A 26,556-nucleotide genomic window follows, 5' to 3' on the forward strand; every position below is an offset into this window, starting at 1 on the left:
AGGGGTAGGGTAATTGGCTGTAATGCACTCTTTCTTTAGAGGTTGTCATTCTCTTTTCTTATGGCCCTTCAAGTACATACACATAGGTCCTTTTCTTATACCCATCATACTCATGTTGTAAATATAGGGTTATCTTTACGCACATACGTCCTCGAGTCTTAGCTGGCCCATCGCGTCTAGGCGATGTCCTGAAGGTTCATCTAATGTTGAATTGATTGAGTTGTCATCCTCCGAATCTTAGGCCGACATTCGCATACCCTCGAATGCTCTACCTATAGAGATTGTCCTACCTCAGGGAGAAGGCGCGCAGCCTGGAGAAGGAACTCGAATCTATTACTAGTGACGAGGGTTTAGGTTTCTCCCCATGGAATGCGACATACATTTCCCAGGTATAATTAACCCTTCAAGATTGCTTTTCTGAAATCTCTTGCCTAGAGGAAAACTTGCCCCTAAGCCTTTTTCCTTCTGTGGTGACGAGTCTTCCAGTCATAGGGGTCCCCTCCCTGAGAGAGTTAATTGTGAATCTATCGAACCTGAGTTTCTTTCTATGATCCCACCCACGCTTCCTTCCATGCCCCGATGTTATGCCCTAGGTTCAAATAGAGTGCTTGTAGATCTAAGTCGTGTGGGGGATCTTCCAGGGCCTTCAGAAATTCAATAGCTCACAAACTGCCTGTCTCTGTCCAGGTGCTCGAGATGCTGAAGAGGACTTTCGACACTTCCGAAGATGTGGGCAGGTCTACTCTTACTAGAGTTAAACTTGCCAACATGCTAAAGGCCCGTCAACTATCATCAGATCCCAAGTTCATAATTCCAAAGCGCGAGGACCGCGAGTTTGAGCCGTCCAAAGGGCTCGTGGCCTTCAGTGATATCATAATCAAATCTGGTGGGGCTTTGTTGCTTCACCCCTTCTTCGTCAAAGTACTTAACTATTTTGAGCTGGCGCCTCTACAACTGTCCCCTAACTCTTGGGTGATTCTTAGCTACTTATACATGTTGTACCAATAGGTGCACTCCGAAGGGCCTTCCATGAGTGAGGTCCATCACCTCTACACCCATAGGGTGAATTCATCTTCTCCCGGCTTTTATCAGCTCCAGAAAGTCATGGTCCATACAGGGTCTCCCCTCGTTGAGGGTTCTATTTCAAATAGAGGCTTGTGGAAAACTGACTACTTCTTCACCCATAGCGTGTCCACCCAACACACTCACTTCAATGCTTCAAGTAAGACGATTCTCACCTTGAGTTCATATATGAGAGATTTCTCTTTTACTCTGCCTTTTTTCTAGCTTATCTAACTACGGTTATTTCTTTTATCTTGATTGAAAATGGTTGTCAGCCCTACCATGAAATCGGTGGCTTGTAATCAAGTGATGAAGATCCTGGACTTGCCAGCTCAATGTAGACTAGCCTGTGCCCTTTTCACTAAGGGAAATCTCCACTCGTACAAGCTGCTATCCCCGGACCAAGCCGTCTCTTTATGTTCCTGTTGACGCCATTTTTCGTCAACTTAAAAAAGGAGAGCAAATAAACAAGAATATACCAGAGGAAATGGATAAAAAGAATGAAAACACGATCTTTTTACGTGGTTCAATAGTTAAATTTTGCCTAGTCTAGGATTCTATATTATTAGCTCCTTGGAGTCTTCTGGAAACTTTCAGAGAATAGTTGCCCAGATTTTTCTCTCCAAATCTCAATCTTCCGGTCCTCTTCCAATGAAGTTTACATCTCTATCTATAGAGAAGGTTTCAGAATTCGTTCCCACATATTTCAAGAAGACCCGTTGACATAAAGTTTCCACAGCTCGAGGGCTGGGGTTATAACCTCGTCGTCAGACACTCCATTACATTCTACAATGAAATCTGCATGGGCTTGTCCCTTTATGGTCATTCTCGAGTGATAAGTGATTTCAAACTTTCCGAGTTTGAAGGCCCATTTTAACAATCTACCCGAGGCCTTTGGTTTGGACAAGACTTGTTGCAGTGGTTGGTCAGTCAACACATGGATAGGGTGTGCTTGGAGGTAAGGTCGGAGCTTTCGAGATGAGTGGATCAGGCTGAGAGCTAGTTTTTCCATTAAAGGATATCTCGATTCTTCCCCCAGTAACCTTTTGCTGACATAGTATACTAGTTTTTCTACCTTCTTGTCTTCTCAGACTAGCACAACACTAATGGCGTGCTCAGTAGTAGCGAGATACAAGTATAAGACTTCTGATGTGATAGGTTTCGACAAGATCGGAGGTTCTGCGAGGTGCTTCTATAAATCCTGGAATGTGATCTCACATTCATCTGTCCACTCAAACTTTTTGCCTCCTCTTAAAAGGTTGAAGAATGGAAGACAACAGTCTGTAGATTTCGAAAGAAACCTACTTAATGCCGCCATCCATCCAGTTAGACTCTGGACAGCTTTATGCTTACGAGGTGAGGGCATATTGATCAATGCCTGGATCTTTTAAAGATTAACCTCTATCCCTCGTGCGTTTACTATAAAACCTAGAAACTTTCCCGAAGATACTCTGAAAGTGCATTTTTGTGGGTTGAGTTTCATGTTTTATTTTCGTAATACGACAAAGCATTCTTCGAGGTCATTCACATGGTTATCGTTATGTTTAGACTTGACTAGCATGTCCTCAACATAAACTTTCATGTTATTACCTATCTGCTCGGAGAACATTTTGTTCACAAGTCTTTTGTATGGTGCTCCAACATTTTTAAGCCCGGAAGGCATGACATTGTAGCAGTATATCCCTTTATCGGTTACAAATCTCGTATGTTCTTGGTTCGGCGCATGCATGGCAATCTGGTTATATCTAGAATAAGCATCCCTGAACGACATGAGGCCATGACCAGTCGTGGCGTCTACGAGTTGATCGATCCATGGTAAGGGAAAACAATCCTTAGGGCATGCCTTGTTGAGGTCGAAGTAGTCGATGCAGGTTCGCCACATTCCGTTAGGTTTCGGAACCAATACTTGATTGGCGATCCAATCAGGATAGAAGGCATCTCGTATGAACCGATTGGTCTTTATCTTGTCGAATTCTTATTTTAGGGCTTTCTTTCTATCATCAAACAAGAGTCTTCATTTTTGCTGCTTTGGGGGGAAGCTTTTGTCAATATTAAGTGCATGGATTATCACATTTGGACTTATCCCTACCATGTTCGAATGCGACCATGCGAGGACATCCTCTTTCTCTATTAAGAAGCAAATTAATTTCTACTTTGCTTTTTCTAAAAGGTTTTTCCCCACCTTCATAGTCTTTGTGGGATCGACTTCTTCGAGCTTGACCTCTTCGAGCTCTTCTAGTGGCTCGAGGTCAGCCCTTTCCTCTATTCTGGGGTCAATTTCTTCATCTATCTCAAAGATCGTCCTGTCCTTGTTCAGAATTATGACAAGTGCCTATGCACTTGTTTATTTCTTCCTTCTAATGGAAATGCTATAGAATTCCCTTCCCACAAGTTGGTCCCCTTTCAAAGTCCCGATACCACCAGATGTCGAGAACTTAATGGCCAAATGCCTAACAGATGAAACTGCCCCCAACCCCACTAGGGCGAGTCTCCTGAGCAATACATTGTAGGTTGATGGAAGATCCACCATAAAAAACTCCATCATCTTGGTCACAGAGACTGGATAGTCTCCCAAGGTCACAAGGAGTTCAATGGATCCTATACAGGCAATCCCTTCTCCTGAAAAACCGTACAGCGTGGTTGCATAGTCTTTTAGGTCGCGAAGCGCGAGTCCCATCTTTTCTAGGGTGGCTTTATAGAGAATATTCATCGAGCTTCTGTTATCAATCAAGACTCAGTGTACCCTCTTATTCATGAGCTAGAGGGTTATGACTAGGGGGTCATTATAGGAAAACTGGACATGAGACGCGTCCTTTTCGGTGAAAGTTATGGGTTGAGTTTCAACCCTTTGTTATTTCAAAGCTCTTGATTTGGGTTTGTAGGGGATACCCTCACTAGTTTTATGTTCATTTACATAACTTTTTTGGGCATTCTTGCCTGATCCTGCGATATGGGGCCCCCCAGAGATTGTGATGACATCTTCTCCATCAATCAGAGGGGGTCGCTCATGCTCCCGTGCTTGGGAGTTACAGTTTTGGGCAGGTGGTGCAGCTGCTGGACTTTGGCTGGTGGAAGCCTGATTGGCATTTCAATTTCTTACAAATTGCCCGAAATATCCCCTCGAGATTAATCCTTCGATCTCGTCTTTTAACTGTCGACATTCATCGGTTGGATGTCCGATATCCCGGTGGAATCTACAGTACTTACTAGAGTCTCTTTTTGCCTTTTGGTTCTTCACGGGGTCAAGTCGTCTGAATGGGACCTGGTTTTCATTAGTGCGGTAGATATTCTCTCATGACCCATTGAGCTCGATAGACACTTTGTATACAGAGAATTATCTTTCCCCTTTTTTCTTCTTTCCCCCATCCGCCTTGGTAAAGGGAGAAGATATTCCTAAGACAGCCTTTAGGACTCGTTATGGACATTACGAGTTCTTGGTTATGTCTTTTGGTCTTACTAACGCACCAGCCGCATTTATGGACTTAATGAATAGGGTCTTCAAAGATTTCTTAGATAAATTCATCGTTGTATTCATCGACGATATTTTAATATACTCCAAGGATGAAGTAGAGCACGAGGAACATTTGAGGTTGATTTTGACGCGATTGAAGGAGCATCAACTCTACGCCAAGTTCAAGAAATGCGAATTTTGGCTATCGCAAGTGGCGTTCCTCGGGCACATTATATCAAAAGACGGAGTTTCAGTAGACCCATCAAAGGTGGAGGCCGTGAAGGATTGGCCTAGACCAAAGAACGCATCTGAAGTAAGACGCTTTCTAGGGTTAGCAGGTTATTATAGGAAGTTTGTAGAGGGCTTTTCAAAGATAGCCACTCCACTCACCAACCTGACCCGGAAACAACAAAGAATTAACTGGAATGATAAGTGTGAAGAAAGCTTCCAATTGCTTCAGGATAAGCTTTGCTCAGCACCAGTACTTAGTGTACCAACACCCAACGATAAGTTCGTAGTCTACTGCGATGCATCAAAGTAAGGATTCGGTTGCGTGCTGATGCAAAATGACAAGGTGATAGTCTACGCCTCATGACAGTTGAAGGAGTACGAGCAGCGCTATCCAACTCACGATATGGAGTTGGCAGCGGCGGTCTTTGCATTAAAAATCTGGCGCCATTATCTTTACGGAGAACGGTGCGAAATTTATACGGACCACAAGAGTTTAAAGTACTTCTTTACTCAAAAGGAACTCAACATGAGGCAGCGCAGGTGGTTGGAGTTAGTAAAGGATTACGACTGCGAAATCCTATACCACCCAGGAAAGGCGAACGTAGTTGCCGATGCGCTTAGTAGGAAAAGTTATGGGAATTTAGCAGCTTTATCCGGAATAGAAAAGCCGCTACAACAAGAGCTTATCAGTGTCGTGATATAAGTAGTTGTAGGCAAGCTGGCTAACTTGTCTATCCAATCAAATCTGCTAGAGGACATACAGATTGGTCAGAAACATGATGACACACTGGCAGCACATATGGATGCAGTCAGAGAAGGCAAAGCTATAGATTTCTCAATATCTAGCCAAGGTTTATTGAGATATAAGGATCGGGTATGCGTGCCAAATGATCAAATTATTAAGAGGACGATACTAGAAGAAGCGCACAGTACCCCATACTCAGTTCACCCAGAGTCTACCAAGATGACTCATGACACCAAGGCAATCTACTGGTGGCCAAGGACGAAGAAGGACATAGCAGAATTTGTATCTAAGTGTCTTATATGCCAGCAAGTGAAAGCAGAGCATCAGCAGCCTGCAGGTTTATTGCAACCGCTTAGCATACCAGAATGGAAGTGGGAAGATATAGCTATGGACTTCGTGACGGGTTTGCCAAGGACAAATAAGCAGCATGATTCCGCTTGGATAGTAATAGTAGACTAACCAAGTCGGCTCATTTCCTGCCTGTTAAGACTTCATACATGTTAGACCAATATGCAGACATCTATATCCAAGAGATTGTACGGTTACATGGAATCCCCAAGACGATAGTGTCGGATAGAGGATCGGTGTTTACGTCAAGATTTTGGGGAAGTTTACAGCAAGCTATGGGCACTAAGTTAAGCCTTAGTACAGCTTTTCATCCTCAGATAGATGGGCAGTCCGAGCGTACAATTCAGATTTTAGAAGATATGCTACGCGCGTGTGTACTTGATTTCGAAGGATCATGGAATAAGTACTTGCCGTTGATTGAGTTCTCGTACAACAACAGCTACCAGTCAATGATCGGGATGGCACCTAATGAGTTGCTATATGGAAGAAGGTGCCGATCACCGTTGCACTGGGACGAGGTAGGAGAAAGGCAGCTTCTAGGTCCCGAAGCTGTTAGACAAGCTCAAGAAGCAGTAGTGCTTATTAGACAGCGTATGCTTGCTGCTCAAAGCCGTCAGAAAAGCTATACGGAAGCCAAGCGACGCGATGTGGAATTCCAAGTTGGAGATCAAGTCTTCCTGAAGATATCTCCTATGAAAGGTGTAAAGCGATTTGGGAAGAAGGGCAAGCTTAGTCCCCGATTCATAGGTCCTTTTGAGATATTGGACAAAGTGGGGGCAGTTGCGTATAGACTAGCCCTACCGCCTGCACTAGCTGATAGTCACAACGTGTTCCACATCTCGATGCTACGCAAATATGTGTCAGACCCATCTCACGTCCTCAAGTACGGTACGATAGCACTCCAGAAAGACTTAAATTACGAGGAGCGACCCATTAGCATCCTGGATAGGGGGATGAAGCAGTTACGGTCCAAGAGCTTTCCTATAGTCAAAGTCCTATGGAGTAATAGTACTGAACGAGAGGCAACGTGGGAGTTGGAGGAGGACATGCAAGGCCGGTATTCGGAATTATTTGGTAAGTAAATTTCGAGGACGAAATTCTTTTTAGTAGGGGAGAATTGTAGAGTCCAAGAACTTTACTTAGCTAAGTTAGATAGTAGTATTATAGTAATTGTAGTATTATCTTTATGACTGTGGATTTTTGGTTCAGACCAGGATTTATTTGGACACTCATAGTAGTACTTGTAGATTTTCTAAGTTTAACCTATAGTTGAAGAATATTAATTTTAACCTAAGGTTTGATTAATATGACTGATATTGAGGGTAATATTTATTATATTTTAAGGTTTAGATAATAACCAATTAGATAAGATAATAGTACATGTTATGTATGGGTTATTAATGATTAAGTATTTTGAGGATTAAATTTATTAAGGGAAAAATTTGAATACTCTAAGGTCAGTCAGCAGCTTTGAAAACATTAAAGGGCTTAGTCAAGGCTGTTTACTCAATTCAAATTAAGCTAAAAATGTGTAATTTCGTGTTTAAATAATCAGCGTATGCCGATATATCGCAGCTATAGCGGGCGATATATATATCGCAACACAAAGATACGAAAAACACGAAACGTTGCACGATTGCCTCGGGCATACTGGCCCAGGCGATATATCGCCTACAGGGGGCGATATATCGCCCCTCTCAGCACATTTTGAAAGTTTTCAAAATTGTTTCCCATTCAAACCTTCAACCTCTTGATAAGTCCAGCACCTTTTTGAACGAGTCTTCAGCGTCTGCTAAACGATAATTCAAATTATTTTCACTTAAAAGGCCATTATTTTTATTCAAGTTAAATGAGATCTTTTCATTCCTAAACTCTATAAATAGGACCTAGTACCCAGCCATTTATTCATCTATTGCTCTAAGTTCAGAGGCTGCAAGTTGCTAGGTGAGTGTGAGAGTGTAAACACTTGGGTTGGGAATCATAAGCTTGATCATCATAAGCTTATCAAACACTTGGGAAGTAAGGTTTTATAGCATTTCGGTTCAAGGTTTGGATTGGTCTTATAAGTCTTCAAGGTATTTCCACACTCTAGTTCATTGGTATTATTTTATTTAAGTTCTCATAGTCTTCTACTCAGCCTTCTAACCTTATTCTTTATTTTGGTTAGGAAATCGAAGAACTTGCACATAAGTTTTTGGTAAGTATATTCTCAATGGTGTAGTCCTTCCATTTCTTTCATCTCTTTTTCTTCAATAGACTCACTCTTTCATAAATGGTTTTTAGGAGTGTTCCAAATTCCCAACTCTGTCCTCATATCCCGGTAATTTTGGTAGGGAAAATAGGATAGAATTTATATGTTATATGTTTTTATATGTTATCTTATGATTTTTATGTTATGAAATATGTTATGTTAATTATGTTTGTAGGATTGGGCATATGACCTATATGACTAACAAGCCCCAAATAGAATATGGGCATATGACTTTCTTAGCTAGCAAGACCCCACTAATCTAATGGGCATATGACTTGTTTAGTCTATGGGACCCCAAGTAATAATGGCCATTATAGTATGTATGTGATATAAATGTTATGTTATGTTTTTTTTTTTTTATGTTTTCATGAAATTTATGTATATGTACTATGTGTTAGATTTTTCCTTTCTGGGCATTAGGCTCACTCCTTTTTGTTTATATGTGCAGGAAAATAGTCTTAGTGGCAGGAAAGGTTCTTGGAAGCTTGGAGAATGTGTATTGAGGCGGAATGGATTCAAGAGCCGAGCATTTCGATTCGAGGATGTAGTTTTGTTTCTTATGGTTTTTACATGTATTTTTCTGCATTTTATTATGTAAATCTCTTTTCAATTATGTCATGTTTTGATTTTAAACCAATGAGATCCCATATCCTAACTTTAATTTTATGTAAGTTTAACTTTTATTTTTACAAGTTTCTTAATAAAGTTATGGTCTTTTCACTTGTAAGTTTTATTAAGGATTAGTGTTTATGTATAGTTTTCGTTAATGGTCAAAAAGTCTAGAGTAGTTGGGTCATTATAGTTGGTATCAAAGAAAACGGTTCCTTCGCATGAAGTTCTCCTCGATACACACACTCAAAAGCTCTGAATCTGACCGCCAAGTAAGTATTTAAGTTATAGTTATTTTGCTTATGTGTATAGCTAACGATTTTTAGTATTTATGTTTTCAGTTAAATATGAACGAAGCTTTAACCTATCAGGATATTCGAGCCATTAAGGCTTTAAAAAGAATAAGGGAGCCAAGAAAACCGTAGGAGCACTAGAAAGAATCACTCGAAGATTGCTCTTGTTCCATAGAGAAATAGGTCACCTTCAAGAGTCTAAGCAAATAATGATGAGATCAATGGAACAATATGTATTAATAATTAGACTATTTAAGGATTTTCATCCTGTAATAGCAGCCTTAGAGGAAATATGGGAAACAATGAATGATGAGGATGAACTGCCATTAGCAATGCGATATTATTTCCTCTTAATTAGGTTCACTGCAAAATCATAATTTCAGTTTACAAATGAGCAAAAACATAGGATTTTCACAAACCTTCCTAGAGGACATTTTGATGCACATGATAACGACGATTATGAGGAGATAGATGATGACATGCTAGATGAAGGATCGGATGTAGAAGATCCTGATTTTTAGAATAGTTAGTTTTTCATTGTTTGTTTTATTTATTTCTTTATGTTATGATTGTAATAAGTGAAAACTATTTTTCCAAATTAATATCGTGTTATTTTATTATCATGTATGAGTTTGATTTTATTTTCGCAATCATAATAAATAATAAATAAAATAAATAATGACTAAGTTCGGTGAGGGTGGATACAAATCAATGAACCAAGTGCCTTATTGAGAGTTAGGGGGCCATAATAGTGGGAACGATTTTACTGATCCCAACCCTCCCTCAATATGGTTAACTTTGGAACAAAGATGAGTTTCGAGCCTGAGAATTAAGTCATATAGGATAATTAGAAAGAGATTTAGAAAATAAAGATGACTTGATTTTCTAAGTATAGAAACCCACTATAATAATAAAGACTTATATAATATTTTTCATAAGAAGTCATAATAAATAGGTCCGAGATATGTTTGTTTTAGAATAAGTTTTTGCCTTAGAGCCTATTAGGTAAAGGTCTAACATGTTTCTTTCAACTGTTAGAACTCTGCTACAATGTCACTCCGAAGATCCGCACGCACCAACGGAAACACCTCCAACGCTGTTCCAACAACCAATGAAGCCCCTCCAGTTCGCAGAAGGGGAGTGCATCCTACTACCCGCCGCAACGCGCCGGCACCGCCAGCTGACAACACTACGGAGATCTCTAGACTGTGACAACAAGTCGAGGAACTTTTGCAGCAACAACACCAACAGGCTCAAACTCAAAGTCAGACTCCACCGTAGCCACAACAAATGGCCCCAACACCCCAACAAGTTGGTCCATATGGGGGATGGCCATTGACGAACTACGCGCCATATCCAGTACCGAAAATGGAGCCAATATATGAAAGGTTCCGCAAGCAGCAAGCTCCAAACTTCGAAGGACTACAGACCCTTTTGAGGCAGAAGAGTGGCTAAGGAATGTGGAGCCGATTCTGAGGCACATGAATCTCAGTAATGTGGACCGCATATCATGCGTCTCGTCTTTGCTCAAGAAGGATGCCAGGATATGGTGGGACTTGGTCCAGCAATCTCATGATGTTGCCACAATGACATGGACTCGATTTGTGGAGCTCTTTCACAAGAAATACTACAATTCGGCTGTAGTCACTACGAGAGTTGAGGAGTTCGCCAACTTGAAGCAGGGTACCTTATCAGTGGAAAAGTATGCTCGTCAGTTCGATCGCTTAGCTAAATTCGCATCTGAGATGGTTCCAACCGATTTTCTGAGGGTGAACAAATTTGTTAGAGGACTTCGACCAAAAATCAAGATGGGGGTTAAACTAGCAAACTCGGGGAACACTACATATGCCGATGTTCTTGAGACGGCAATAGAAGTAGAAAGGTTGCAGGCTAATGTAAGTAAAGAGGAAGCCGGAAAGCCTGAACCTAGACAACAGAATCAACCTGAGCTCGTACCTACATTGCTGGCTCGCATGATTGTGTTGAATGGGCTGAGATGGCTATAGGGATCTGAATTTCTGTCAAATGGTGGGAGATGAGGAATCCTAAACCCTTGAGGAAAGGGAGTGTTGGAGATATGTGGGGCGCATGACTTGAGTTCTTCATTGAACTCTTCATCCCTTTCTTGGCTATGCTCGTCTTGTAAGAGCTTGAATGCTCTCTCCAACTATTCATTCCTTTCTTAGAATGGATCTACAGGAGCCCTGGCCTGGACCTGAGGAGGCTGGTTATCATTGAAAATAACTCTAGCTCCTTGTCTAGGAGCAGGATTGTAAATTTACTGCTTGCGACCGTTCAAATGATCTCGTAGATCTGGGTTTGGGGGATTATCACGTCCCTGATTAGGTTTAAGTGTTCCCGTAGATCAGGGTGATCTCCTTGATTCCTAGCATTTCTTGGTTTTGTGTTGTATATGCTCACGACCCTAGTGTAATCCGAGCTTTCACTGACATAGTTTGCCGTTCAGTTATTACGAGATGGGTTTCCTGTTGGCCTCCTCATCTCAACAGTTTGTGATCATGACATTTGAGAAGCCCTGTGATCTCAGGGAGCCTATTCTCCATTTCCCTGTCCATGTCCAACCCGCCTATCCCTATCTTGGTGGACAGGTCGCAAAACCCTCTAGTCTAGTGAGGGATGCCTTATTGGCAATGGTGGGTGCCTTATAGGAGATGGTGGCTGCCTCCCATTGTGTGGTCTTGATGGTCCCGAATTCGCCCGATCAGGTTCCGGGACATTCTGCGTAGCACTGGGATTTGGGGTCCGAGCCACTAAGGGGGCTCGGTTATTCCCCATTCCTGTTTGTGCTTTTACAGTCGAGTTGGTAGTAGTTTCAGCCTGGTTGCCCCTCTGGGGTATCAGCTGAACAGGATGGGATGTTGGTGGCGGTCTAGTTCCGCTCTCTTGGCGGCCACATTCTTACGAGGTGGGGCCTCAGTGTCTCGAGGAGGCACCTGTGCTTCAGCTGCTAGTCTGACTAGCTCTTCTCTGTGTTTTGTAGCTTCTGCCAACTATTTGTACAGTTGGCGATTCTCAAGTTCCATAATTGGAACGTATCGCTTCAAATTATAATACATGTCCTTGTCAGCCCTGGGAGCAGGTGGTCCCCGAGAGTTTGATGAGTCACTCCTTTCGTTGGGATCGGGATCCACCATAGGCTGCTTTCCAGGTCATCGGGGGTACTCTTCATCATGAGGAATTTCCTCCTCAGGTATATTGGGGTTGTTTGTCGTGGCCTTTTCTAATCCGAGAGGCTCTCTGACTAAATAGACTCACGCGCTATTTAATGGCTCTCAATGAAAACATCAAACTATTGACAACGTTTCTCATCAACTTAAAAAAGGAGAGCAAATAAACAAGAAAATACCAGAGGAAATGGATAAAAAGAATGAAAACAAGATCTTTTTACGTGGTTCAACAGTTAAAATCTGCCTAGTCCACGAGTCTATATTATTAGCTCTTTGGAGCCTTCTGGAAACTTTTAGAGAATAGTTTCCTAGAGTTTTCTCTCCAAATCTCAATCTTTCGGTCCTCTTCAAATGAAGTTTACATCTCTATCTATAGAGAAGGTTTCAAAATCTGTTCCCACATATTTCGGGAAGATATTCTGTGAATCAAATAATATAATGCCAATAAATGCATTATTTGCGATGTACGAGGTAATATCCCATAGAATGCGGGATGGAATAACTAATTACATCATATTCCTAAAACATAGGGTATTTACAACAATAAGTACGTTCACACATAACCGACTAGCTTAGACACCAAATCCATGTGCCTTCGAGACCGTTTTCCTATTGCGAGCTCGTCAGCTCACTTCACCTATGCTCCCAACAAGTAACCATTGACGAAGCCATCACATTCAAGCTCACATCTCTCGAGCTCGATCCATCTTCTCTGAGGGTAAGAGATGCATCAAGAAACTTAGACAAGTGTTGAACCCTTACTTATTGTCAGCTGCGAGTTCACTTTATAGGCTCGAAACACCTTCGAGGCTACAAATTATTTGAGCTCATGAGATCTTTGACCAGTGGACCTCATAATGACCTTGCTTATTTCTAGCTTCCACCTTACGATCCTAAATTTTAAGATCAAGGTTCCCATTCTTGAAATCTGGGTGTAACAATTATGTCTCATCTGAATCCATAGGTTTGTGGCTATATGGCCATGATGAAGGCAATTACGACGAGGCAGTTGATAATGACTATGTTTACCCGTCGGGTGATCATATGGACACAGAGGAGGAGGTGGAGTCTGAGATGTACTCGTGCCTACTTTCTTTGGCTGGCAGGGCTAGGGACGTGGCCGACGACGGACATACCGACGGTATTACTTCTTGGGTGCCACCATCGATGCCCGACGGCGAGTTTTCCTTCAATGCTCTTGTCCCCCACCCTTCTATGCCTAAAAGGAATTTCGTTATTCCTTCTTTTGGTGAGACTCCTCCACCCTTGGGGGCTATTTTAGGCGGGCGTCCTCGGGTGCCTGTTTACCTTAAGAGATGACTCAACGCACCTCTGCCCCCGGCACCTCTGCGTATGGATCAGGACTTTCTCAATCCCCTTCCCTGTCAAAGCGTGTCTCGGCTGGTGCACACACTGCCCCTTTTTGAGCTTATGCTTCCGCTTCTGGAGGCCATCCTCTGGCAAGCCAGTACGGGGAAGCCATGAGCCATTATCTGGGAATCATTCCCGAAGGCGAGTGGGGATCTATGCATGAAATTCTCGACACTAAGCTGGAGTAGGCTTATATGCGAGCCTCCTTGCAGGTATTTGTCAAAACATTCGATGTATGTTTCTTTAATTTTTATTTTTTTTTATATTGCTTGACCCTCGAGGCCTTATTCTATCTTTTTTTCCGTCTTATCCCCTCGAGCTCCTAATCAACCTAATGGCTACAACATAATCTCGAGGAGGCAATGGGGAATCTCTCGATGGCTAAGGCAGAGAAGGATAATTTGTCCGTACGGGTCTGTGACTTGGAGGGACAACTGGCCGAGGAAGTTCGCCAAAGAGATGTTGCTTTAGCCCAGGCTGCATTGACTTCTCACTCCAACACCAGGCTGGAAGCTACCGTCCACACCTTAAATGAGAGGATTACTGCACTCGAGGCTGAGCTTGTAAATGCCGAGAATGACATAGTTGAGCGTCGATGCATGCCATATGGAGGACCAACCCCATCATTAACCTATCTCCCTATGGAGATTATGCAGTTAAGAGAATCTCTGAGTGGAAGGGTCGGGGTGGAAACTTGTAGATCCTTCTGCTTGCGGCTTATCTGTACACATATATGTTGCTGCCATGTAATCCCCCATATTACTTTTCCTTTCTTTTTTTCTTTCTGTTTATCAAACTTAAGGGGCTTTGGTAAGTCTCTCTTATTATTATTATTATTATTATTCGTGGACTACATATCTCTTCCTTGATTTGATGATGATTGTCTTTTTGGTGCACCTTGACTATACTTGTAAGGGCATGTTAACCCATTGGGTTCTCGAGGTCCTTTTATATTCTTTATGCGCGCTTGTTATTTCTTGCGAGAAGCATCCTTCTCATCATTATGCATAGTACTATTTCTACAATGGTCTCTTTTAAGACCTTTTTTGGCTAGACGGCTTAGTGGCCATTCTATACTTATTGGGAGATTCCTTCCTTACGTCCTTAGCCCCTGCGGGGGCGTCAGCCTTTGGTCAGAAGTCATCTATTTTTTTTTACTATTCCCTTGATATTCGTAAGGGTAGCAAATGCTTTTGAATATAAGAGATAGGAGTTTATATATATGCGTGCCTATATGCGTGCCTCCTATCCTACCCCCCCAAGTGCTTGGTGAAATTTATTCCATCAAGCACTTTGGTGGATGCTTTCATAGAGAAGAAAAATATCATGCGAAGTTGCAAACAATTTCATTTCATATATGAAATGGTTACATTTTTCTTGGAAGGTTATTTGGGTAACCTCTTTGATTCTTATCTACTAAGTCAACACAACATGCGATAAACTAAACTTTGATATTCTTTGCATTTGATATGGAGGTTTTACTGGAAGTATTTCTTGAGGTGTTCCGCGTTCCATTCTCGAGGTATTACGATGTTATCCATATGTGCCACTTTGTAAGTGTTTAGTGGTATGCATTGAGCGACTTGGTAGGGTCCTTCCCAGTTCGCCCCTAGTAGCCCCGCCCCCAGGTCTTGCATGTTGGGGAGTACTTTTCTCAGTACCAAGTCTCAAACCCTGAACATTATTTCTCGCACCCTCGAGTTGCAGTACCTTGCTGCCCGTTGCTGGTATACCGCCACTCTCATTTGCGCCCTTTCCCTTCTTTATTCTAACATGTCTAAGCTTTCGGCCATTGCTGCATGGTTGACTTGGTCCTCATATGCTTGTATCCTAAAGGATTTAACCTTCATTTCAATCGGGAGAACAGCCTCACATCCGTATGCTAAGGCGAAAGGGGTCTCCCCAATTGTTGTGCGGGAGGTGGTCCTATAAGCCCAAAGCACATTAGGTAGCTCCTGAATCCAGGCTCCCTTCATCTTCTCTAGCTTCATTTTTAAGTTCTTCGTAAGGACTTTGTTAATGGCTTCCACCTACCCATGGGCCTGTGGATGCACAACAGCTGAGAAGATTCTCCTTATTCCTTTTCCCCTATAGTACTCCTCGAACATTTCCCCCTCAAAATGGGTGCCGTTGTCAGAAATGATTTTATAGTGCACTCTGTATCTCCAAATAATGAATTTGTTGACAAATGTGGTGATATGCTTCGCCATTATTTTTACTAGAGGTTCTGCTTCAACCAACTTGGTGAAGTAATCTACGGCTACATCTGCGTACTTTACTCCACCCCTATCTGTGGGAAGGGCGCCGATCAGGTCTATCCCCCAGATAGCAAAAGGCCAAGGGCTGGTTAGGCTAGTTAGTTCATTCGGGGGTTTCCAGGAATAGTTTGCGTGTCTCTGGAATTTTTCACATTTTCTCGCGAAGTCTTTTGCATCCCTCTCCATGGAGGGCCAGTAGTACCCTTGCCTCATGGTTTTCCTGGCCGTGGATGGTCCACTCGCATGGTTGCCGCATTCACCCTCATGTATTTCATATAGAACTTTCATTGCCTCCTCTTCACCAACACATCGCAAGAGCAGCATAGAAAACCCTCTCTTATACAAGATTTTGTCTAGTAAGGTGTACTGGGCAACCTATACACTAGCCCCCGAGCCTCCCTCTTGTCTGTTGGTAGAGCTCCATCCTTCAGGTTTCTTATAATAGGGTATGCCCACGACTCCTTTGGGATGCTGACCATAAGAACGTCTGAATCAATGATGCTTAGCCTTGGTAAGTATTCCATAGGTACTGATTCCAGGACATCTCCAACCTTAGTGGAAGCCAGCTTTGTGAGGGCATCAGCATATGTATTCCTCTCTCTTGGGATTTTCTCTATCCTATACCCCCCAACAGTCCCAGATATCCTCTTACCCTTTCTAAGTATGCGGCCATCTTAGGTCCCCTTGCTTGATACTCACCTTTCACCTGGAACACCACCAACTGTGAGTCACTAAAAATGTGTAAATATGTTACCTTTAGCCCCTGGGCCAACCGCAATCTAGCTAGGAGCGCTTTGTACTCCACCTCGTTGTTCGAGGCTTCAAACCTAAATCATATCATGCAGTACATCTTGTTTCCCCCAGGTCCAGTCATCACAATACCTACTCTAGCTCCCCCTTCATTGGATGCTCCATCCACATGTAGGCTCCATTTCTCAAAATTCCTTTCCTCTTTTTCTCCGACCGACTGTTCCTCTCCTGTATCTCCTTTTTCATTTGGTCGATAGGTGAACTCCACTATGAAGTCTGTAAGCACTAGCCCATCGATGGAGGTCCTTGGGGTATATGTGATGTCGAATTGACTTAACTCAATTGGCCATTTGGTCGATAGGTTTCAGGTTTATGCAAGACCTGTCTTAAAGGGCTATCGGTGAGTACTTTGATCGCATGGGCATGGAAGTAGGGCCTTAACTTCCTTGAGGCCACGACTAATGCATATGCTAACTTCTCTATCTTTGGGTATGGGTTCTCTTCATCTACCAACTATTTGCTAACGTAGTACATGGGTTGCTGATGCCTCTTCTCTCCTTTAACCAGGGCAGCACTTATGGCATGCTTTGATACTGTTAAGTATAAGTATAGTCTTTCCCCTTTTTCAGGTTTAGCCAACAAGGGTGGCTTCCCTAAGTGTTCCTTCCACTTGGTAAAAGCATCCTCACAATCTCCATCCCAATAAAAAAAATGCTCCCTTTTAGGATGTTGAAGAAGGGGAGGCACTTGTCCGTAGACCTTGAAATGAATCTATTAAGGGCTGCTACTTGTCCCGTTAGACATTGCACCTCCTTCTTGTTCTTTGGTAGGCTCATTTCTATTAGGGCCTTTATCTTAACAGTATTAGCTTCAATGCCTCTGGATTTGACCATGTAACCCTAGAACTTTCCCGAGGAGACCCTAAAAGTGCACTTAAGTGGATTTAGCTTCATTCGGTACCTCCGGAGTGTGTCGAACATCTCACCTAGGTCCCTTTTGAGTTCTCTGACATTTTTGGTCTCAGTAACATATCATCAACATATACCTCCATGTTCCTTCCTATCTGGTTAGCAAACAGTTTGTTCACCACTCTTTGATAAGTGGCACTTGCGTTTTTCAATCCAAAAGGCATCACTTTGTAATAGTAGAGTCCTTTATCTGTTATGAATGATGTATGCTCCTCGTCAGCTGGGTTCATGGTTATTTGGTTGTATCCAGAGTAGGCATCCATGAAGCTAAGAAACTCGTGCCCGGCTGTCACATCCACTAGTTGATCTATTCTTGGCAGCGGAAAACTGTCCTTAGGACAAGCCTTATTGAGATTTGAGAAGTCCACACATGTCCTCCATTTTCCATTCGGTTTTCGGACTAGAACGGGGTTCAATACCCATACAGGAAAGAATGATTTGCGGATGAACCCATTCACCTTTAATTTATTAACCTCCTCCTTTAAGGCTGTGTACCTCTCCGGGTCAAGTGCTCATCTTTTTTGCCTAACGGGCCTTTCCTTGGGGGTGATATACAAATGGTGGCACATGATAGCAGGATCTATCCCAACCATTTCTTCGATACACCAAGTGAATACATCTAGATTGTCCTTCAAAAACCTCACTAATTTCTTATTCATGTCATCTTGAAGGTTTCTTCCCACCTTCAACTTTCGTAATGGCTCTTCCACACCACGATTTCCTCTAACTCCTCCACAGGTTCGGCCCCCGGCTCCTCCATGATTCTGGGTCTAGTTCCTGCGGGTTTGTGCCTCTATGTCCTACCATCACCATTAGTTCTCGTGGTTTCACAGACGTGCGGAGGGATGCATTATAACACTCCCTTGCTTCTCTCTGTTCCCCTTTCATACTCGCTATTCCACAAGAGTTGGGAACTTGACGGCAAGGTGATATATTGAAGTAACACTTTCAATTTTCTTAGGGATGGTCTCCCCAATACCGCATTGAAAGCTGAAGAACAGTCTACCACAACAAAGTTTGCCATGACTATGGTCTGTCTGGGTTGTTCTCCCATGGTGAGTGCCGATTCGATCACCCCTAAGGGTTGTATCGAGTCCCATGTGAATCCATATAGGGAGGATTGGCATGGTTTCAAGTGTTTGATGCCCAAACCCATCTTTTCCAAGGCAGGGCGATACAAGATATCTACGAAACTTTTATTGTCTATGAGGACCCGATTCACCTGCATGTTGGCCAATTGGACTGTCAACACCAAAAGATCATTGTGGGAAAATTTCACCTCTCATGCATCCTCCTCCATGAAAGTGATTGAGTCATTTTCTCCCATAAGGCTTTTCGGGGGTCGTTGCTCCAGTCTCATGACACACGGTGGTGGACTCCGACTGGCCTCTCTAGCGTACCTATCTCGACCCTTCCTGGACTCTTTTCCGAACCCTGGACCTCCAAAGATCGTTCTCATTTCTCCTTGTATCTCTGGGGCTCTTTATCGGGCCTGAGGTAACACTAGCTCATCCTCTGATTTCTGATTTTCCCTTCTAACATATCTACCTAGGTGCCCCTGCGTATGAGCTCTTCAATTTCTTCCTTCAAATGGGTGCATTCTGCCGCGGTATGGCCGATGTCCTTGTGGTACTGACAGTATTTGCTAGGTTCTCTCTTGTATTGGTCTTTTCTCATTGATGAGGGCCTCTTGAAGGGAACCCAACCTTCATTCGTGAGGTAGAAATGTTCTCTGGTGTCCATCAGGTTTGTATAGAAGGTGTAAGCCGTTTGCCTGGGGTCGCTTTCATGTTTGGGCCATCTCTGGTGGTCATCTCTCGGCCCCTCGTAAACCCTCTTCTTTTTTGCGCCATTCGATCCTTCATGGGCTGACGGCTTAACATGGGATTCATTTTTTCTTGCCTTTAAGTTCTCATGGACATCCTCGACACGAATGTATTCTTGTGCCCTTTCGTAGAAGTCATCTAAGTCGGTGACCTCCCTTTTGAGCATATTATCCCAAAGCTTGTTACATGGGCACACTCCAGCCATGATTGCCAACTTGAGTTCTCCCCTGGTCAGGCTTCCCACCTTGGCCACCTCCATGTTGAACCTATGAATATAAGTCTTTAAGCTTTCTCCTTCACCTTGCTTTATGTTAGTGAGACTGGTGTCCGGCTTAGTGTAATCTCGCATGACATGATGTTGTTGGAGAAACTCGTCGAAAAATTCCTGCCATGACCTAATGGTCCCTGGCCTCAGCCTTTTAAACCATTTGTAAGCAAGCCCTTTCAGTGTGACAGTAGAACAGTGACACCTTGCTCTGCTATTGATCCCTCTTAGCTTCATTAAATCATTGAAGGCCTCCAAGTGGTACTTGGGGTCCGAGGTACCCTCGTATGGGGTTATATGGGGTTCTTTAAAGTTGGCCAGGAGTCGTTCCAACTAGATTTCTTTCGTAAAGGTGACTCGTAGTCAAACTTTTCATTGTTAACGTGCCCTCCCTGACACTGTGACAATCTTGCTCCGAAGGCTCCTCATCTCGGTGTCTAGCTCTTGTCGCCTCCTATGTAAGGAGTCCCTTATCTCGATGAGATTGACCTTTCTCTTTTCTTCGTCCTTCGGAGGGGCCATAGGGGGCATTGTCCTGACTTCTAACCTCCTCCCATTGAGCTTTTCTCTTAGGTTAGGCATCGCCTCCTTAAAGGTGACTTCGGCCTCGTTCCTATGACCACTGTTGTTCCTATGCCTTTGCTCCTGGGGGTATTTCGCCGCCCTAGGTCCCTTATGGTATTTTTTCCAAGGGGTGTTGCTGTTGGAAAGTCTGGTTCTATCGTCATCCACGGGGATAGCGGTTTCCCCTCTTTCTCGCTTTTTCTCTTTGTTCTTCAGAACGGGTAGGCTCGACTTTCCTTGTAGAAGGTCGTTTAAGACCTCCTGCATGTTCTCTAGTGTGGCTTCCAACTTTTGGTTCTTCTTGTGCAACTCGCAAATTTTGTCCACATAGAAGTGAGTGCTCGAGCTAGAACTCACCGAGTGTACATGGGGACTTTTGCCTGGCCTCTGCGTCAAGGGACCCAGGTCTCAGTGGCCGGAGCATGGTGCCACCGGGGACCGTGGATGTGGAGGCCCTCGTGGCTCTAGGTGACCTCTGTTGGGCTGGATAGCTGGGGATGATGCTTCCTTCTCCTCCCTCGGTGGAGGGCATTCCTCCAACATACCCCTCTACTTATGCGGAGGGAATTCCTTCTAGGAGGCCCTCAGTTACCCTCCGTCCAGGCGAACCTCAACATCTTGTAGTTGATGTAGGAATTTCAAACGCCTTGGGATTTTTCTCTTTCTGGAAGTGATGGAAGAACATTGGCTTAATACTTGTTCTTCCCATAGACGACCTTCTCATAGACGACGCCAAACTGTTGACGGTGAGAACTCATCAACGATATAAGGTTAGAAAACTCCAACTGTATTGCAAAATATATCTTAGAAGAAGATGAAAAGAACTTGAAGGAGAAAATATGCAGAACTATAATGGAGCAAAAATCCTATATTCCTTAATTATCTGTGCGTACAAAAAAATTTCCAAACCCCTAACCTAAGGGGTTGAAGCCTAGTTATAGATGGGCTCTGTTGGCAACTGATACAAGGGGGTCCCCAGGGACAAGAATGTACGCAGGTACATTGTCAGGGTAGTGGCGCAGGACATCGTGGTGTCGACTCTAGCATTGTTCAGGTAATGGCGCAGGACATCGTGGTGTCGACTTTGGCATATGGTTGAGGGTGCTCAAGTAGTACCTCCACTCTCCGTACGGGTTCGTACCACCACTACTTGTCAGACGCGGATGTCAGAGCCATTCCCCTGTCCTCCTTAGGGTTGTACACCCTAAGCGAATACATCCAGATTGTCCTTCAAAAACCTCACCAATTTCTTATTCATGTCGTCTTGAAGGTTTTTTCCCACCTTCAACTTTCGTAATGGCTCTTCCACACCACGATTTCCTCTAACTCCTGACAGGTTTGGCCCCCGACTCCTCCATGATTCTGGGTCTAGTTCCTGCGGGTTTACGCCTCTATGTACTACCATCACCATTGGTTCTCGCGGTTTCACAGACGTGCGGAGGGAGGCATTATAACACTCCTTTGCTTCTCTCTGTACCCCTTTCATACTCGCTATTCCACAGAATTGGGAACTTGATAGCTAGGTGATATATTGAAGTTATCACTTTCAATTCTCTTAGGGATGGTCTCCCCAATACCGCATTGAAAGCTGAAGCACAGTCTACCACAACAAAGTTTTCCATGACTATGGTCTGTCTGGGTTGTTCTCCCATGGTGAGTGCTAATTCGATCACCCCTAAAGGTTGTATCGAGTCTCATGTGAATCCATATAGGGAGGATTGGCATGGTTTCAAGTGTCTGATGCCCAAACCCATCTTCTCCAAGGCAGGGCGATACAAGATATCTACGAAACTTTTATTGTCTATGAGGACCCAATGCACCTGCATGTTGGCCAATTGGACTGTTAACACCAAAATATCATTGTGGGGAAACTGCACCCCTCATGCATCCTCCTCCGTGAAAGTGATTGAGTCATTTTCTCCCTTAAAGCCTTCGGGGGTCGTTGCTCCAGTCTAATGACACACGGTGGTGGAATCTGACTGGCTTTTCTAGCGTACCTTTCTCGACCCTTCCTGGACTCCTTTCTGAACCCTGGACCTCCAAAGACCGTTCTCACTTCTCCTTGTGTCTCTGGGACTCTTTCTCAGACCTGAGGTAACACTGGCTCATCCTCCGATTTCTGATTTTCCCTTCTAACATATCTGCCTAGGTGCCCCTGCGTATGAGCTCTTCAATTTCTTCCTTCAAATGGGTGCATTCTGCCGCAGTATGGCCGATGTCCTTGTGGTACTGACAGTATTTGCTAGGGTCTCTCTTGGATTGGTCTTTTCTCATTGATGAGGGCCTCTTGAAGGGAACCCAACCTTCATTCGTGAGGTAGAAATGTTCTCTTGTGCCCGTCTTGTTTGTATAGAAGGTGTAAGTCGTTTGGCTAGGGTCAATTTCATGTTTGGGTCTTCTCTGGTGGTCATCTCTCGGCCCCTCGTACACCCTCTTCTTTTTTGCGCCATTCGATCCTTCATGGGCTGACGGCTTAACATGGGATTCATTTTTTCCTGCTTTTAAGTTCTCATGGACATACATAAAAATAAAGGAATGAGCCTATCTACTGGAAACATAAAACATACACATAAACTACGTCATGAACATGTACAATAAACATATGTCATATACTACTACAATGGCCATTATACTACTTGGGGCTTGTAAACTAAACAAGTCATGTGCCCAATAGATTGGTGGGGCTTGCTAGCCAAGCTAGTCAGCGGTAAAAATAGGGTAAACCCCCTAGTTCCTTTGAGAACTCCTTGGCTGTGGTGGTCAAGCGGCCTCATATGTACACATAACCGCCTAAGCTCTCCACTCAAGGTTGGGTGAGCTTTTCTTTCCCTTGACCTGCACCACATAGCAACCATGAGCCAAACCCCAGCAAGAAAACACAATGATGCATATAGATATTAACAACTGGTTATTATTATAATCACACAAAGCTTATAGCTCTTAAATAGAGGAGTGATTCAACACTTGAGGTTATGGTAAACCATAATGAGTGACTGACAAGCAAGTCACTAATTCAAACAGATGAGTGACTGCTGGGTAAGTCACTAGCTTAAACAGATGAGATACTGATGGGTAAGTCTCTAGCTTAAACAGATAAGAGACTGATGGGTAAGTCTCTAACTTAACATATGAGTGACTGATGGGTAAGTCACATAAGCGCTTTTAGTTTTCATCGAACTTGAGGTCGCTCCGCCATTAACGCTCTTCTGAGTCATTTAATGCAGATCTCGATTAGATCTAATCTTTATTGGCTTTCGTTGAACACACTAAGGTCGTCCTGACTTATAAGTCATATCTGTGTGACCAGTGCCCAATACCACTGCCAAACTTGACTAATAAGTCCCAGCTTCACAGTTGATACTGAGACCTTTACCAATTCTGACTAATTAGTCAGTACCATGCACAAGTGAGCAAGATTTGCTAAGCATTCAATAATCAATCCATGTCCACATTTAAACATTCAACATGCCTCATGAATAACCATGCATGTCAAATATGGGGTGCAGTTTTCTTACCTCTAATTCGAGCGAGAATGAATAAAAGAAGGACCCTTAAGAACGATCTGACTTTTAGTCCTTTAGCGGTCACCTAGTCATAACCAAATATTGGATTCCATTAATAAAATGAATAATAAAAGGTTCCCAGACCAAGACCTAGCCTCCGGGACATCGAATCCTATTAAACTGGGTAGTAGGAATGATCCCGAGGCCTAAGGATTATGTTCCCATAATAAAAACACAATTTTGGCCAAAAATACCCTAAAGCGCCGCAGCCCTACACCAGCCTTGTGCCGCGGCCCTACTATAACGCCTCAACTCCAGGGACCGTTACAGTGCACATTGCAAACAATGCTAAACTCGCTAATCGAGTCATTTGGCCATAAACGTGTAACTAAGTATGATTAGCGGTTTAGGGATTAAAAATTTTGGTTATCATATAATGTTTCACTAGAATGTTTACTGTATAAATTAGGATCCCAAAAATATAATTTCAGAGTCTATTACAAGAAAATATTTACAACAAACCGTTCTAAGAGGCAAAACAGGGTTTAACCCTAGTTCCTCTTTCAAACCTCGCCCAAGTATTGGTCGAGCAGCTGCATATGTACACATCATCACCTAAGCTCTCCAACTCAAGGATGGTTCAGCTTCCTTTTGCCTTTACCTGCACCACAAAGCACCCGTGAGCCGAAGCCCAGCAAGAAAACTCATATGCTCATGAACAGTCATATCATGATATCAAATCATATCTAGCATGCCTAGCAAACATAGCTTTATTCAGCATGCAAATGAGTTCAAACAATGCTGGGGTATCCAGGATAAGAAATCATGCCCTTCTGATTGGAGGACTATCAAGTCAATCCTAATCATATGAGTGTCTCAACACTCGAGGTTCTGGTAAACCATGCTGAGTGACCAACAAGTAAGTCACTACGGGGCTCAGCACCCAAAGCCATGCATATGATGATCAAAATGATCATACAGAGCTCATAGCTCTGATCAGATGAGTGAATATCACTTGAGGTTCGGGTAAACCATACAGAGTGACTGACAAACAAGTCACTAGGGCCTTAGTGCCCATAGCCGTGTAACAACACCGTTACCTGGGCTTTCCTGCAATGGCTCTTATCAGATTAGTGACTGACAAGCACGTCATTGTGGGGCCGGTGCCTATAGCCATGTGACATAACAGTCACAGGGCTCGCTGGCCTTGGCTCTAAATGGCTAGCCCTTGGATAGACAAGCACTTTTTAATATTCATCGAACTTGAGGTCGGTCCGGCATTAATGCTCTTTGATTCATCCAATGCAGAAAGTCGATTAGATCTAATCTTTGTTGGCTTGTGTGGAACACACTAAGGCCGTCCTGACTAGGGAGTCAGCACAATGTGACCAGTGCCCAGTATTACTGTGAATTTGACAAGTAGGTCACAGCTTCACAGCTAGTACTGACACCTTTGCCAATTCTGACTAGTTAGTCAGAGCCATGCACAAGTAAGCAATGCTATCAATATGTATCATATGTCATTTATCCAAGAGTAGAACATTCAGCATGCTTACCTAACAGTGGTGAGAATAATATTGAACATGCACAAACACAAAGACTCAAGCTCTGACCAATCCCATATTTATCATTCATGGCATGCCCTAATCACATGTTTCTCGTGCATCACACTTAACCATCCAGCAAGCCTCAATAATAATCATATGCAAATGGGAAAAATTGCCAAGCATTCATTGTGCTATCAATGTTTACATTTAAACATCCAACATGCATCAAACATAACCATGCATGTCACACATTGGGTGCAGTTTTCTTACCTTCGTTCCAAGCACAGGTTACCAACAAATGAGCCACAAGCACGATCTTGATCCCAAGCCTCTAGTGATAACCTAGTCACAACCACAAATGGTGATCCAATGAGTTCAAGTTCTAATACCAATCCTTGAACTAAAACTTAGCCTCCAAGACATCAATCCCCACAAATCAGGTAGTAGGAATCATCCCGAGGCCTACAACCATGTTCCCGGGATCAAAACACACAAACGGGCTCAAAAGCCTGCCTGAGCTGAGGCCCTGGAACCTTGAGCCGTGGCCCCCAACACACCCTGAAGCAAGGGCCGTGGCGCCCAGTAGGAACAAAACTGGGGCACCTGCTTCATCGAGCAAGGGCCGCGGCACCCAAGAACAGGGCCGCGGCCCAAGTTCGGGGCAACCATTTTTCTTCGTTTTTAACCTTTTAAACCTGCCAAAAAAATGTCTTAACATTCCCAAATCATCAAATCAAAGTTCCCAAACTCCCCAATGGTCCAAAACAACAAAAACCTGAGGCATAAACGAACTAAACACTCAACGATTAACAAAATCCAATTCAAGCTTAAAAAACTTTTAAAACTTAAAACTTAAACTTGAATTACCTCCGAATGAGTTGTTTCCAACTAAATCCTCCGGCTAATAAGCTTCTAATTCTCCTTAGGATTGCTATGCCTCGATCCTCGCTTGATTCTGAGTCCTAGAACTTAACTTATCTTCGAAAACGCGATCGGGAAACGAAAAGGGAACTTTTAGGGAGAGAGAACGTACAGAACATTCTTTTTATTTTCTTAAAAGGTTACTTCAAGCTTAAGTAGCTTCCAATAAAACCTAGTGCTCGGGGTCCCGAAAACACCCCCGGGGACATTATAGTCAAAACTTCCAAAATTTCCCCCTAATCTTACTAACTCCCAATTTATCACCAAATATTAATTCCCATTACCCAATAACCCGGTAATGCTCTAAATACCCCTTGACTTACACCAAGTCGAGCTTAAATCCCGTTGTGACTTTCCCACTAACTTACCTCCTAGGATCGTCTTGTGCTAGGTAACCTTGGCATA

Source organism: Humulus lupulus, chromosome 3 (genome assembly GCF_963169125.1).
Source record: "Humulus lupulus chromosome 3, drHumLupu1.1, whole genome shotgun sequence".
In the NCBI taxonomy this organism is placed as follows: Eukaryota; Viridiplantae; Streptophyta; class Magnoliopsida; order Rosales; family Cannabaceae; genus Humulus; species Humulus lupulus.